The following is a 13,354-nucleotide window of genomic DNA, read 5'->3' as shown; positions in this document are numbered from 1 at the left end:
AAAATTTTCTATTGAGCAAGATTGGAATAGGGTATTGGCAAGAACTTAGAGATATAGTAGGTGTCTCTTAACACTAACCAAATGGAAACTAGGTGTTGATTGCATTGTTGATCTACAAAGAATGGCCCCAGATTGGTTTAGACTTTCGAGACTACCCTTGGAGTTTTGGGATGAAAATATATTCTAATGGATTGGGGATTCCTTTGGGAATTTTATCAAGGTCGATGTTGTAGTTCCAAACACAAGTCTTCATTTGGGTTTGCGTGATTTCAAGTGTTAATGGCACGGGCATAAATCCCTGCTTAGTAGAATAGATTTGAAATAAAAATGGGGGACCTAGAAGTAGACAAACTATGAGAATGTTGATTTATACTACCAAAAATGTAGGAAATATGGCCATGGGTTCAGTGATTGCAAAACCCATATGAAATATGGAGAGTCAACAAAACGGAAATATATTATTTTGGAAGGAAGTGGTCCTAGTAAAGAAAAAAGGTGATCTTTAGGAATGGCTCAAGGTCACTCTCTATCCTCTATAGAGGAAAAGGAGAAGCAGAATGAACAATAGGAAGAGAAAATGTCTATAGAAAAATAAATGGAGGATGTCCTCAAGGGAAGGCCAAAGGAAAGAGAGACAATAATGGATTTTGAGAAATAAATGGAAGACTGAAGAGATTGGCTAGAGGAAGAGGAGATAATGATGGAGATTGAGAATGAGGAGGAGGTTCAGGCTCTTGCTAAGGTGGAATTTAATTCTCTAATGGGTGAAGTTGTTTCCCTACCAAAAATAAGTGGCGATCATGAGGTTGGGGCGCTCTCTCCAACCCCATAAGTGGAAGCAGTGAACATGATGGGATGATCACTTAACTCACAAAAGTGGGTGGATTACCCTTCTCCAAAGAGAGAACTTATGGTCTCACTTCCCTATGGAGATGAATCTCTATTTTATTCAGCCCTTGTGACACTAGTTGTGGATAGGGGGCTTGGTAGGAACCCAAAAATAAAAATCATGGACAACCAAAAGCGGATGTGGTTTCTCAGATGAGAACTGAAGACCACCAACTAGGGTGGCAAGAACTAAGCCAACTTCTAGAGATATTTCTCATGGGAAGTAGAGGACCTTGAAGGACATCCAACAAGGTAGGAAATTAAGTTCATTTCATGGAAGATTAGCAGCTGAAACAACCCAAGAAAATAATTTTCTCAAAAAAATATGATTTATGATAATATGGTAAATCTTGTTCTCATTCAAGAGGTTAAAATGAATAATCACAATTTTGATAAAGTAGTAGATTTTATATGGAAATGGGATGAATTTTCCTATAGCAAAGTTGTTGGTGCTTCAGGGGGAATTGTGACTATTTAAAGCCCTAATAATCTCAAATAGGATTGAGCTTCACTATTGCCCTCATTTTTTGGTTGTGTCTTTTAGAGACGCAATTAGTAATTGGGTCCTTTTGTATTGTTATGCTCTTGATACAATTGGGGGGGGGGGGGGGGGGGTGATTGCAAGTTTTTGAGGATGCTTCAACTTATATTGAAAATTGTAAGGGTATCAAAATGATATGTGCAAGGGATTTTAATACCCCTCTATACCCCTTTAAAGAGTTGGAAGGTCTTGAGGATTTTTCTAAGAGTATGCAAGACTTGGATGGCTTCTGCAGAAGGAATGATCTCATTGATATGGAGCTTAATGTAGTCTTCTTTTACTGGTCCAATAATAGGCTAGGACATAATTTCATTCCTGTGTTAGATTTGGTAGGGTGCTCTTGGCTTATTGGGTATTGCATTACACCTCTCTCAAAGGATTCCCTAGGATTATCTTAGATTACTCAATGCTTCTATACAATTGGTGGAGCAAGCATCCTAAGAAAAGGAAACCTTTTATGTATGAGATAATTTGGCATTCTCAACCTCATCTCAAAGAATGTATTGAAAGGTGGTGGAATCTTAGGGTCCAGGGTACGATTATGTTTTGAATAGCTAGGAAACTTGAAGATATTAAAAGGGAAGATATGGCTTGGCACAAATCTTCCAATGAAAGAAGGAAATAGAAGGAAAAATCAATGTGTTTTAGGAGAGGATGGATTAGAGAGATCTTTCACTTTCTACACACGAGGAGGAGTAAAGATGTAGGAGGAAATGAAACACATGGTCAAAAGGGGAGAAGTTTTCTAGAAATAGATATATTAAATGAACAATGTCTTATTAAAGGGGATAGGAACACAATGTTCTTTCTTAGATTGGCTTCAAAACATAAGAAGATGAATACTATTAGTTCAAACTAATTGATAATAATAATATTGATTTGAAAGATTTTCCACACATGAGGAGGAGTAAAGATGTAGGAGGAAATGAAACACATGGTCAAAAGGGGAGAAATTTTTTGGAAATAAAGATATTAAATGAACAATGGCTTATTAAAGGGGATAGGAACATAATGTTCTTTCTTAGATTGGCTTCAAAACATAAGAAGAAGAATACTATTAGTTCAAACTAATTGATAATAATAATATTGAGTTGAAAGATGAGGATGAGATCAGGTGATGGACCACCAGTTACTTCCATGAAATTTATAATCACCCCAACTATAGGTTGACCTAGGAATGATGTAGAATGAATTACTAGATATTATTAAACCTATGGTTGATGAGAGGAAAAATCAAGATTGGATAAGAAAATTTTATGAAGAACAAGTTAAAGAAACAATTTTTTCTATGGGAGCTTTCAAGACCCGTAGACTAGATGAGCCCCCCCCTAGTTTTCTTCCAAGAATTATGGGAGATAATTAAATATGATCTTGTTCATGCAGGTAGGAACTTCATTAGAATGGGTAGACTACTAAAAGAGTTGAATGAGACCTTTTATTGTTTTGGTGCCCAAGGTTGCTGATGCTACGTGTATGGAAGAATTTAGATCTATAAGTTTGTGCAATACTATCTATAATATTCTTTTCAAGATTGTGGTGAATCGCATGAATCCTATTCATAACAAGATAATTATCTCCACTTAGAATGGCTTTTTCCTTGGTTACCAAATTCTAGATCTGATTATAACCTCTCATGTGGTTCTCCATTCAATGGAAAGGAGTGGGAACCCATGTATGGAAATGAAACTTGATATTTCAAAGGCCTATGATAAGGCGAGGAGAGAATTTCTATTCAAAATTATAAGAAATTTGTTTCCAAAAACAAGTTCCCATTATTAATAGGAAATGTGATTAATATAGTCCAATTCTCAATCTTAACCAATGGTAATCTATGGAAATTCTTCTTGGATGAGAGGGATCTCCTTCAAGGAGACCCTTATCACCTCGTGTTTTTATTATGGTGGCTGAATTTTTGGAAAGAAATATTTTGGCTATGGTTTCTTGGATAGATTTAATGAGTATCAAACTGACTATGACTTTCCCATTTGTGGTCTTGTAATAATTCGTGGACGATACTTTTTTGTATGTAATATCCTCATTTAAAGAAGCTAAGGGCTAGATTTTTATTTATTTTTAAATAGGTATGATCAAGTCTCAAGACAACATATTAATTACCAAAAGAGTAAGCTCTATTTCACTACTATTGATTTGGTTCTACAACAAAGAATTACTAGGGAGATGAACTACCAGGTTGCAAGTCTCCCTAACACTTATCTAAGTCTCCCCCTTATGCTAAAGGAAGTCACCCCTCAATTCTAGAGAATAGTAATAGAACAAATGTAGGAAAAACTAGTCAAGTGGAAAGGGAAGGTCCTCAATGATACTAGGAAATTACAACATATAACTGCCTCTTTCCAAGGAGTTCCCATCTTTTTTCTATCTTTATTGAAACTATTTAGCCATTTTAGACCATCCTTGAAAAAAATCAATGAATTTCTTTATGCTCATGCATGGAGAAGGAGAAGAAATTAAGTCTTGTTAGCTGGTGGAAAGTTTGTTGACCTAAATCTCAACGAGGTGTGAATTTGAGGAAAATAGGGGATCTGAATAAGGCCCTCATAAAAAATATGGGTTGGAGGCTAGCTTATGGCTCAACAACTTGATGTTGAATTGTTAGAGCTAAATGCCTTGGTGAGAGGCCTTTTAATCAGGCTCTTTATAGTTAAGGTCTTCTAGCTAGATCAAGAATGTGGACCAATAAATAGCTTAATGGAGGGCATTAGGTGGAACATTGGTGATGGTAAGTCGGTTAGAATTTTGGAAGATAGATGAATAGGTGATTCCCCCTAATTTACATAAAGTTTATTGGGCTCAGGGAGCAAGGGGTGAATAACTTTGGTTCCAAGGTGACTAATTATGTTAAGAATAAAGAGTGGAAGGTTTTTAACATTGGTAATCTTAATATTGTAAGAAAAGATCTATATGCAGAGTAGGGATCCCTTTTGAAAGATGCATGTATTCTGTCCTTCCTAGATAGTGATATAAACTTATATGGGACAAAAAACCAAGTGGAGAATTTAGTGTCAAATTAGTGTACAATTGTACTATCAAAGAGGTTAAGGCCTTGGAATGGAGGACTGTTTGGAAATCTCGCTTTCTCCTCAAGATCAATTTCTTTTGGTGGTCTATTATGCATAATAGGATACTCACAATTGATAACCTTAAAAGGTTCAACTTTCAAATGGGGAATATATGTGTTTTGTATAATAGGGAGGAAGAGACTATTTCCCACCTTCTAATACATTACTCTTATTCTTCTTAGATCTAGTACCAACTATTTTATCAGCTGGGGATATCTTGAGTTCTTAATAGGGATTCTCATCAATTTATACTTGGCTAGAGATGTCCCTCCCATCATCCCCTTATCAAATTGATATGGAAAACCATCCACCCTATGTTTACTGGAACATATGGAAAGAGAGAAACAACCACTTTTTCAGGGAGAAATTTCCATGTCTTGATGTTGTTTCCATAATAATGATGAGCCTAATTAAAGAATGTAATCATATATGGAAGTGGAAATTGCCTCTTCAACACCCCACCCCTTGTTCCACACAATTTTATAGGTGATGGAAAAAAATATGGGACATCTCACATTTAGTGGAGAAGGTTGATAGTTCAAAGGCCTAGAAAAGATTGGGAACCAAATGGATGTCACCCACCCAAATTGGTGGAAACTAAATTTTGATGGGTGAAAAAGAGTGAAGGGGATGTTTTTGGGGGTCTTATTTAGGATGACCAAGGAGTGCACATTAAGGGATATGTAGGGAAATGTGGGAAAGTATCAAGAAATGAGGTGGAAGTGATGGGTCTTCTATGGGGTATGGAGATAGATGGGAGTTTGAGAATTCAAAATTTGATAATAGAGGGAGATCAATTATTTGTTATTGAAGCCATTAAAGGTGTGAATCAAATGATTTGGCATGCTATGTCCATCATAAGGGATACATAGACACTTCTAAGTATATTTAAGGAATTAAAAATACATGTGTACAGAGAAGGGAATCAGGTGGAAGATAGCCTAGTGGGATACGAACATGAGTTCAGAAATCTCCATGTCTTGGAATGGGAGGATGACCTATTGGTGATAATAAAAATGTTTGTTCAAAAAGAAAAATAATCAATTAATGATGAGTATATTAATTTAAAAATATATAGCTTGCCTTGCCATTATTGTGATGTATCTTGGGAAAGATTTAGCAAGGTTAATAAATGTTATGATGGCTTTCAATATAAGAAAGCTAAATTTGGTAAAAGATTTCGTGATGATAAATTTAATTGGGGTCACTACTTTATTAAAGATACTAATCATGGCTTTTTATGGGAAGCAAAGGTTCATGACCCAATGCAAGATTTGCAATGATTTTTTATAGTTCCAAAGGATGGGACTTTCCAAAAACCAATGGTTTCTTTTGTGGGAAAATGATAGAAGGGTGATGACTTGGTAGTGAAGGAATAAAATTAATTCCAACTTAATTTATGATAATCCCAAGTGTTTGCAAAGAGGTATGGGATTTTGTTTTATTTTTAAGCGAGAAAGGGTATAGGCCTTTGTTTTTGCTATCACATGAGAAAAGACTTGGCTCTAGTTTCTCTATGTAGATTGTTGAGACTTGTGGGTGGTATGGATCTAGAGATGAAAGAGGGGGAGGATAATGTGGTTGTCAAGATTGGTGAAGAAGAAGCCATGACAAATGCAAATGCTCAAATTGAGCCACCTAGAATTGAAGAGGTTATTAACAAAGATAAGGCGATATGCACATATTTAAAGGAAGGTCAAATAATTTTGTTAATTGAGAGTATTGAAGGACATGATAAGAAGGGGACCTGACAATTTGTGGATTCCTAGAAGAACCTCTGGGTGAATATTAATGGTGTTTCATTTGGTATTATGGAGGAGCTGATCGCTAATGCCACTGGCCTGAACATGGAGAAAAAAATCTAGAGCAAGCAACCAAGGGTTGCAGATGGGATAAACCTATAGATTTTTTTTTTGACCTCATGAAGCTCCTATTCATTTTCATGGGGGATTTACTCATAGAAATTTACCTGAACCATGGGACATCGTCTACTATGTTATTAGGAGATACATAACTATGGAAAATAGATTCAAGATGTGGTATTATTACCATTTCCCCATATTTAACCACTTTAGGAAATGAGAATGTATCTCCTTTCCTTATTTGATATTACATTCTATAGAAAAATGTGTATAGAATATTTGTAACAAGAGAGAGGAGGGTAAAACCTATATTGTCTACTACCAAGCTCCTTAATTTATCAGCTATAAATTTTTTACAAAGGTCTTCATCCATAGATCCTAAGCCTAGGCCCTTCCCTGCTCAATATCACTCATTTTATAGCCCAAATGTTGATCCCCTCAACCAAAACCTGGGTTTATAGGGAGCCTTATGCTACAACTAGATAGATAAAATTGGAAAAAATTGAGGTCTTGGATGTGGAAAATATTGGAAGTACTACTAGGAAGGGTACTAATAGGATGAGAATGACACCCAAAGAAAAGAAAACCTTCACCATCCTTGGTAAGGAAAAACCTAATGATTTTGAGTCTAGTGATAATTCAGGAAAGAAAGTTGGTCCTAGATCTAAAAGGAAAGCCACTAGGAGGAACTATGGGAAGCAAGAGGAGGATGAGACTAATAGTCAAGGGAAGGATGATAAAGTCATAGAAGAGGAACAAGATAGCCTTATGCCCTCTTGAGTGTTAGATATTTTAAAACTTAAGTCAATACTCTAGATTCTAGGAAAGAAGGGCTAATGGGTGAGTAGGGTGATGTTAATTCACTAGTTAGAGTGGTGAATTTGGGTAGCCAAAATCAAGGGTAGCTTGGGGGGGAGGGGGGACGGAGGGGGATGGAAGTGATGAATAGAAAGGTGGGAACACTGTGGAAGGTGATATTCAGAAGGAGGGGAGCACCATGGTAAAATTGATAAAGCACTGAGTAGCCTAGACATTGCTAAGCCAAAGGAATCCATTGCTAATGTCATCAAGAAGAATGTGGATATGGAGGATAAATTTTGACAAGGTTGCTAACTTTTTTGTCTAGGTGATGCATTCAGCTACACCTACCCTTCACCTATTGCAGGTAGGCAAGAAGGATACAAATGATAAGGATATAGAGATGACCTGATCGCAATATGGATTCCTAGCAGATGATTTGTTAATTATGATAGCTTGGACAACTGTTTGTTCACACGCCAGAATTTAGTAAATTATTATTTCCAAATTGTGTAGAGGAAACACAATTATTTGGTAATTCAATTGCTAGTAAATAATAATTTCTAAATTGGTTAGAGGAAAGACAATTTTATTTAGTAATTACTTAACTCCATTCAGAAACAACTAAATTGTGAGGTTGTTTTAAATCTCAGTCATTGGTTTTCCAGCATGAGTAGTATAAAAAGGGGTCAGTGGGCATTTGGAGAATAAAATTTTGAGAAGTATTTGGAGTGATAGAAAATAATCTTATAGTGCGAGAAAGGGCATATTGATAGCATTGTGGATAGTAACGGGGGTAGAATGGCAAGAGAAATTGGGAGATTGTAGGAACTCTACTAGTAAAAGACAAGCAATTTATGTATCTCTTGATTCTTTGAAGTTTAATATGTTTTCCTTCTATAGAATTGGTTTTCCCTTATGAGTTTTTCTAGGTACATTTTGTCCAAAACTATTATGCTCATTGTATTGCATATTTCTTCCATATTTATTTTTATTGGTGAAGTTGCAATCATGTGATTTTTCAATATTAACAGTGAATTAAGTTTTGGCAATTATACCATCTTTTAAAAATAGGAGATTAATAATCAGTGACTGCAAAAGTAATTTTCACACAATTGGTTGTGCTTTCTTTTGGAGAACCCAATGGAATCAGAGAAAGGAGAGTTAGCTCTAGCTCTTGTCGTTTCTCTTTTTCTTTTTTCTCTGATCTAGTTAGTTTTAAGTTTAGGTCAGGGATCTCTTTATGTTGATATTTACTGGACTTGACTTATGCCCACTGAGATTTACTTAGCTAGTTATATGTATAATGATGACAACTTCATAGTTATTAGTAGTAATAAGTATAAAAATATCTTAACTTGGGGGGTTTTTGATATTAATAAAAGGGGTTGATTAATCATATGGCTATGACTTTTTCTTGATTTTCATTTTTTTTTTACTTTTCTATTTTGGGTCAGCCCCATTTTGACTTCTCTTGAACTTTAAAAATATAACAACTAACCATCATATGGATGTATGTATATGCATATATGTATATGTTTATGTATATGCATGCATGTATAACATGAAAAAAATACCAAGAAAAAATATAAGAATAACAAATAAACTAAAATATTTATAAAAATTCAAAACTGAAATAATTTAAAAAGCTAAAAACTAAACTATTCAAAATATAATTTTAAATAATTTTAAAAATCTAAAGATTAAATAAAAAATAAATCAAAATCAAATTTAGATTTTCTAGAAAACAAAGTTACTATTTCTAAAATCATATGTTCTAAACAAAGAGTGAGAAAGTAAGAGAAAATAACTAAACTGAGTTGTATGAAAATAAACTTTCAAGGAACAATTTTGTCTTGGTAGACCCACATAAAACCTAACATCTAAAATATATGAAAATACAGAGGAAAAAAGACAAATGGAAAAGATCAAGAAGTCGATTGAATTTGTTATGTATCATTACCTACCAATCATGTGTGTGTGTGAGATTGCCTCCTCAATTTATACTTCTAACGTACCTATTAAACTTAAAATACGATTACTAGTTATTAATACTTTCATAACATATATTCATAAGTATTATCATAAGCGACGATATAAATTAAGTAGCACAAACCAGAGAACTTTGAACACGATTCCGGAACACAGTAACGTGGACGAGTATCATTACAGTCTACCACGTTCCCTTGACAAGCAGACTGGGTTTCAATGAAGCATAAGAGAGTGTACATAGAACGTCTTATGATGACAACTACAATTTAGTTTTGCACGGTCCAAAACATCTGATACACATCTAAGTCCTAGTGGTTAATGCATCTGAGGTAGAGACCCCAATTAGCACTGGTTGACAGCAAAACCAACGAGAGAGTTAGCAGAATCGATAGACACCCGAACCCCTTGCTGCTGAACATTGCCTATGATAGACAGACCGTCTACTGTGGGTGCAAAAGCCAAACAGAAAGTCCCCATGATATCCACAGGAATCAGATAATTTTCAGGCGGAAGAGTCAGAATGGCCCCGTTGAGAAAATGAAAACTCACAGTAGGAACGCTGACAGTCTTGAGGCCAGCGAAGTCATAGCAAGTGTCGAACATGGACATCCCTTTGGCACGGAGAAGATGTTGGGTGCTCTCGACGAAGGCGTCACGCACGGCGTCGTAAGCGTCACTCCGTAGCCGCGTGATGGCCGTGCCGGAGTCCACTATCACGCCTCCCCGACCTCTGTCGTCGAACTCAAAGACCGACTGCGGAAAAGAAACCAGCAACCCGCCAATGCTGATGGCCGTCAGTGGAACGTAATAGAAAGTTCCGAGTCGTGGGTTTCGGAGAAGCGGAACGAAGACGGACCCAACCGGAGAAACCGAGTCGGGACCGAAGTCGACTACACCGGACGACTCGGATGAGCGGTCGACGAGGCAGTATGAATACTTTGTTCCGTATGACCCCAGCTGCGAGGGGAACGACACACCGCCGGCCCCGAGACCAATCAACCCGGCAGCGCCCACGAACAAGCCCCGGTTTTCATGGCCACACCCGACTGCAACGTTTTGAACTCTCGTGTTGCCAAATGTGAGCGTCTCCGTAGCAAAGCTCCCGACGGAGTGAGACCCGTCTGCATAATCTACCCGATACGCGCACCCGCGGCTGTTACACCCGGACTCCTCCAACTCATTGCACACCGCCGAATTGCACGAAATGGAGGCGAAGGAGGCCGAGGTGGAGGGGTCGAAGATCGGATCGACCTGGTCGTAGCAATCTTTGCATGGTTGGCACTGCACCCACACCACGTCGCTGCCCGTGTCCAGCACCATGTACTGTTCTGTAGCAGGTGTTCCTACTCCTATGCGGGTAAAGTACTCCCCGCTGCCCACTATCATACCGGACATGACATCGCCTCTGAAATCTTCAATCATGCTTTTATGGTCTACTCTTCTTTCTTTCTCCTTCTCATTCACCTTTCTCTCTACCCGCAATTTGAGCGCCCTCACCCGTCGGGAATCCCTTTCAAGTCTCTCTTTGAATCTCTGATCGTAGCTCACGTTTCCTCTCACTAGACTATCTCTGTGGAAAACTTGCAGCCTCCACGGACTTTTACCCACTTCTTCCTCTTCTTCATTGTAGGTCTTATATAGTTCTAGTGGGGTTGAGCTCACTTCCCTAAGCCTTGCTGTGATATTAAGTTCATGATGATGAAACCCACCCCGTTTCTCTGCCCAAGAGATGTGAATAAAGTAGAGGAAACTATAGAGGGTGATGATTATAGCCCACACTGAAAGAGAAACAAGAAATCTAGAAAGACTCATTTTGGAGTTGATAACTCACACTTCTCCCTTATTGGTGGAGAAATCCTAGGTCTCGTCTTGATACCTCAAATTTTTACTTTTTATTTCTTTCTATCGCTTTAAAAAAACTTAATTACTTTTGATTAGAAAATTAAACATTAGTGTCTAATTTTGTTTTAATCGCAGACTAAACACTAGATTAAGAGAGACACAAGCCAAAGTAACTCTATAACTTCACTCTCTAGACAGATTGATTTTTCCTCCTTGAGTTACTAAATTGCTGCATCACTTCTCAATTTATTCTTGCCTCGACTTCTGAATTTATACTTGCCTTCGAATATTGTAGTGTGCCTCGTCCCGGGACTAGACAACAATGGTCACGTATCTTACCAACTATATTGACTGAGTTGTGTAAGTGCTGCATCAATCCTCAATTTATACTTGCGTTGGATTGTGACGCTCTTCATGTGACGACTAGACTGGATTGATTTAAATATCATGATATTGCTGGTGTTGGTCACCTATCGTGCCAACTATGTCGCATCTCCCGCATTGAGGGGTCTCCACTAGGAATTCTTTCCACCAGCACTACCTGACGTGAAATCTCTGGACAAACTTCCACGCCATTGAAATCGACCCAACATGGATATCTCCTCTTGTACGAAACATTTTCTCATGCGTTCCATGAATAATAGACAAACGACCCTTCCAGGCGCATTTAAAATGCAGAACAAAGCTCGTTTTTCCTGCCTTGTGCGTTCATTACGTTCCGCATCATCTTAATTGGCAACTTATAAATATTGCCCACTTTAATAACGAGAAATTTACCCAATCAGAGTTGGACAGTTACTCATTATTTTATTGAAAATCTTATCAAATACGAGTTGGAAAATCATTTGTTATTTAGGGAATAATAATTGCACTTTTATTTCTATTTTGTTAAGATTAATTGTCAAATTGTTATCTTGCTTTTTGACTATTAAAGGCATGATGTTTAAGTAAAATATTTTTAATAGGTATAAATTTAATGTTTATATAGTATTTGGCTTTATGTTCTTTCCATGCAAAATCTTTATTATTCGATTTGAAATTTAATTTTTATTATTATTGTCTTATATAACAATATCTTTAATCAAACAATTATGACTTTAAACAAATATTATTTTTAGAAACATTTAACTTTTAGTTATTGTTTTTAGGTATGTTATCAATATCACCACAACAAGAAAAAGGTAAAACTTAGGTGATAGTTTATAGTATATAGAAATTCAAGTTCGATTTTTATTTCTATTTCTATCATTTGTTCGATTGTTTAAATAAAAAAATAGAATGCATTATTGCATTTCATTTGGATAATATCTATTTTTTTGTGATTTTGACAACTAGACTCAAAAAATGCAAACATATATAGATGAGAGAAGACTAAGACTTGTCAATAATTTTGTTGTGCTAATTTACGATTAATACCAGTAGTGAATTGACAATCCTATAAATCATGTAAAAACTCACATTTTAAGAGGTATATATCTCAATTTTTAAGACATTCTTAGTGTTATAAATGTAAGAATTATATTTATGTGCACTATCGAATGTATTTTTGGCTAATGCTAATATTATTCAAGGAAGTTTAAAATATCTGTATTGAATCATTTATGATATTCTTTAAGATCATCTCAAATATTTTTTCATTTATTTCATTTCAAAAATATTATTGCTTTTAAATTATTCTAATATAATAAATTAATTTAATCAAAAAGAAAATTTAGAAGTTGTGGACCATTAAAACAAAAAAGCTAGTGCATTGTTTTCTAAAATCTAGACAAACTTCTTATAGATTAAAAATTATACATGTATAATGTTATATAAAGAAACCATCAACTTGTGAAATAAAATTTAAAATATACTAAAATATAATGCTTTTATTCTACTATTAATATAAATCTTTAATAGCATTCTAAAAGTTAAAAAATAGAATTCAGTAAAAAAATTATTTATATGGTAATACAAACCCACATCAAAGAAATACAATGAAACTAAATACCTAGCTATAATTATTACAACACATAAAGGAGCTTTATAAAATTAGATATAGATAAGGAGGTGATATAATAGTTGAAAGTTCTCAAGGAATCTTTGTTAATACAACTAGAGATTCTCTTAAGTCTTTCTCAACATAAAATCATTCACATGCACATGTGCACACATATACACACATTGAATTTTGATTTTTAAGAAAATTATTATGTTATAACCCAAATCAATAGAGTTATCTAAAATATAATCCTCAAAGATCTATAGTGAGAAAATCCAAGTCTTTTTGATGGTGTGGATAATTGGGGACTTAAAATCAAGTTCTCCTTACATGAAGAATAATATTTTGGATTAAGTACAGAAAAAATTAA

The 13,354-nt window shown here is 35.6% G+C and overlaps 2 pseudogenes; both read right to left on the bottom strand.

Moving 5' to 3' along the window:
* The window catches only part of LOC149547835 (disease resistance protein UNI-like), a 37,118-nt pseudogene extending 27,718 nt beyond the window's left edge, over positions 1 to 9,400 (bottom strand).
* LOC149547834 (protein ASPARTIC PROTEASE IN GUARD CELL 2 pseudogene) lies at positions 9,305 to 10,973 on the bottom strand (annotated as a pseudogene).
* Between the last annotated feature and the right edge of the window lie 2,381 nt (positions 10,974 to 13,354).

This window comes from Cupressus sempervirens, chromosome 7, assembly GCF_028749045.1.
Source record: "Cupressus sempervirens isolate cs-2001-9-10 chromosome 7, ASM2874904v1, whole genome shotgun sequence".
Taxonomy (NCBI): Eukaryota; Viridiplantae; Streptophyta; class Pinopsida; order Cupressales; family Cupressaceae; genus Cupressus; species Cupressus sempervirens.
This window is presented reverse-complemented; position numbering and strand designations above follow the sequence as displayed.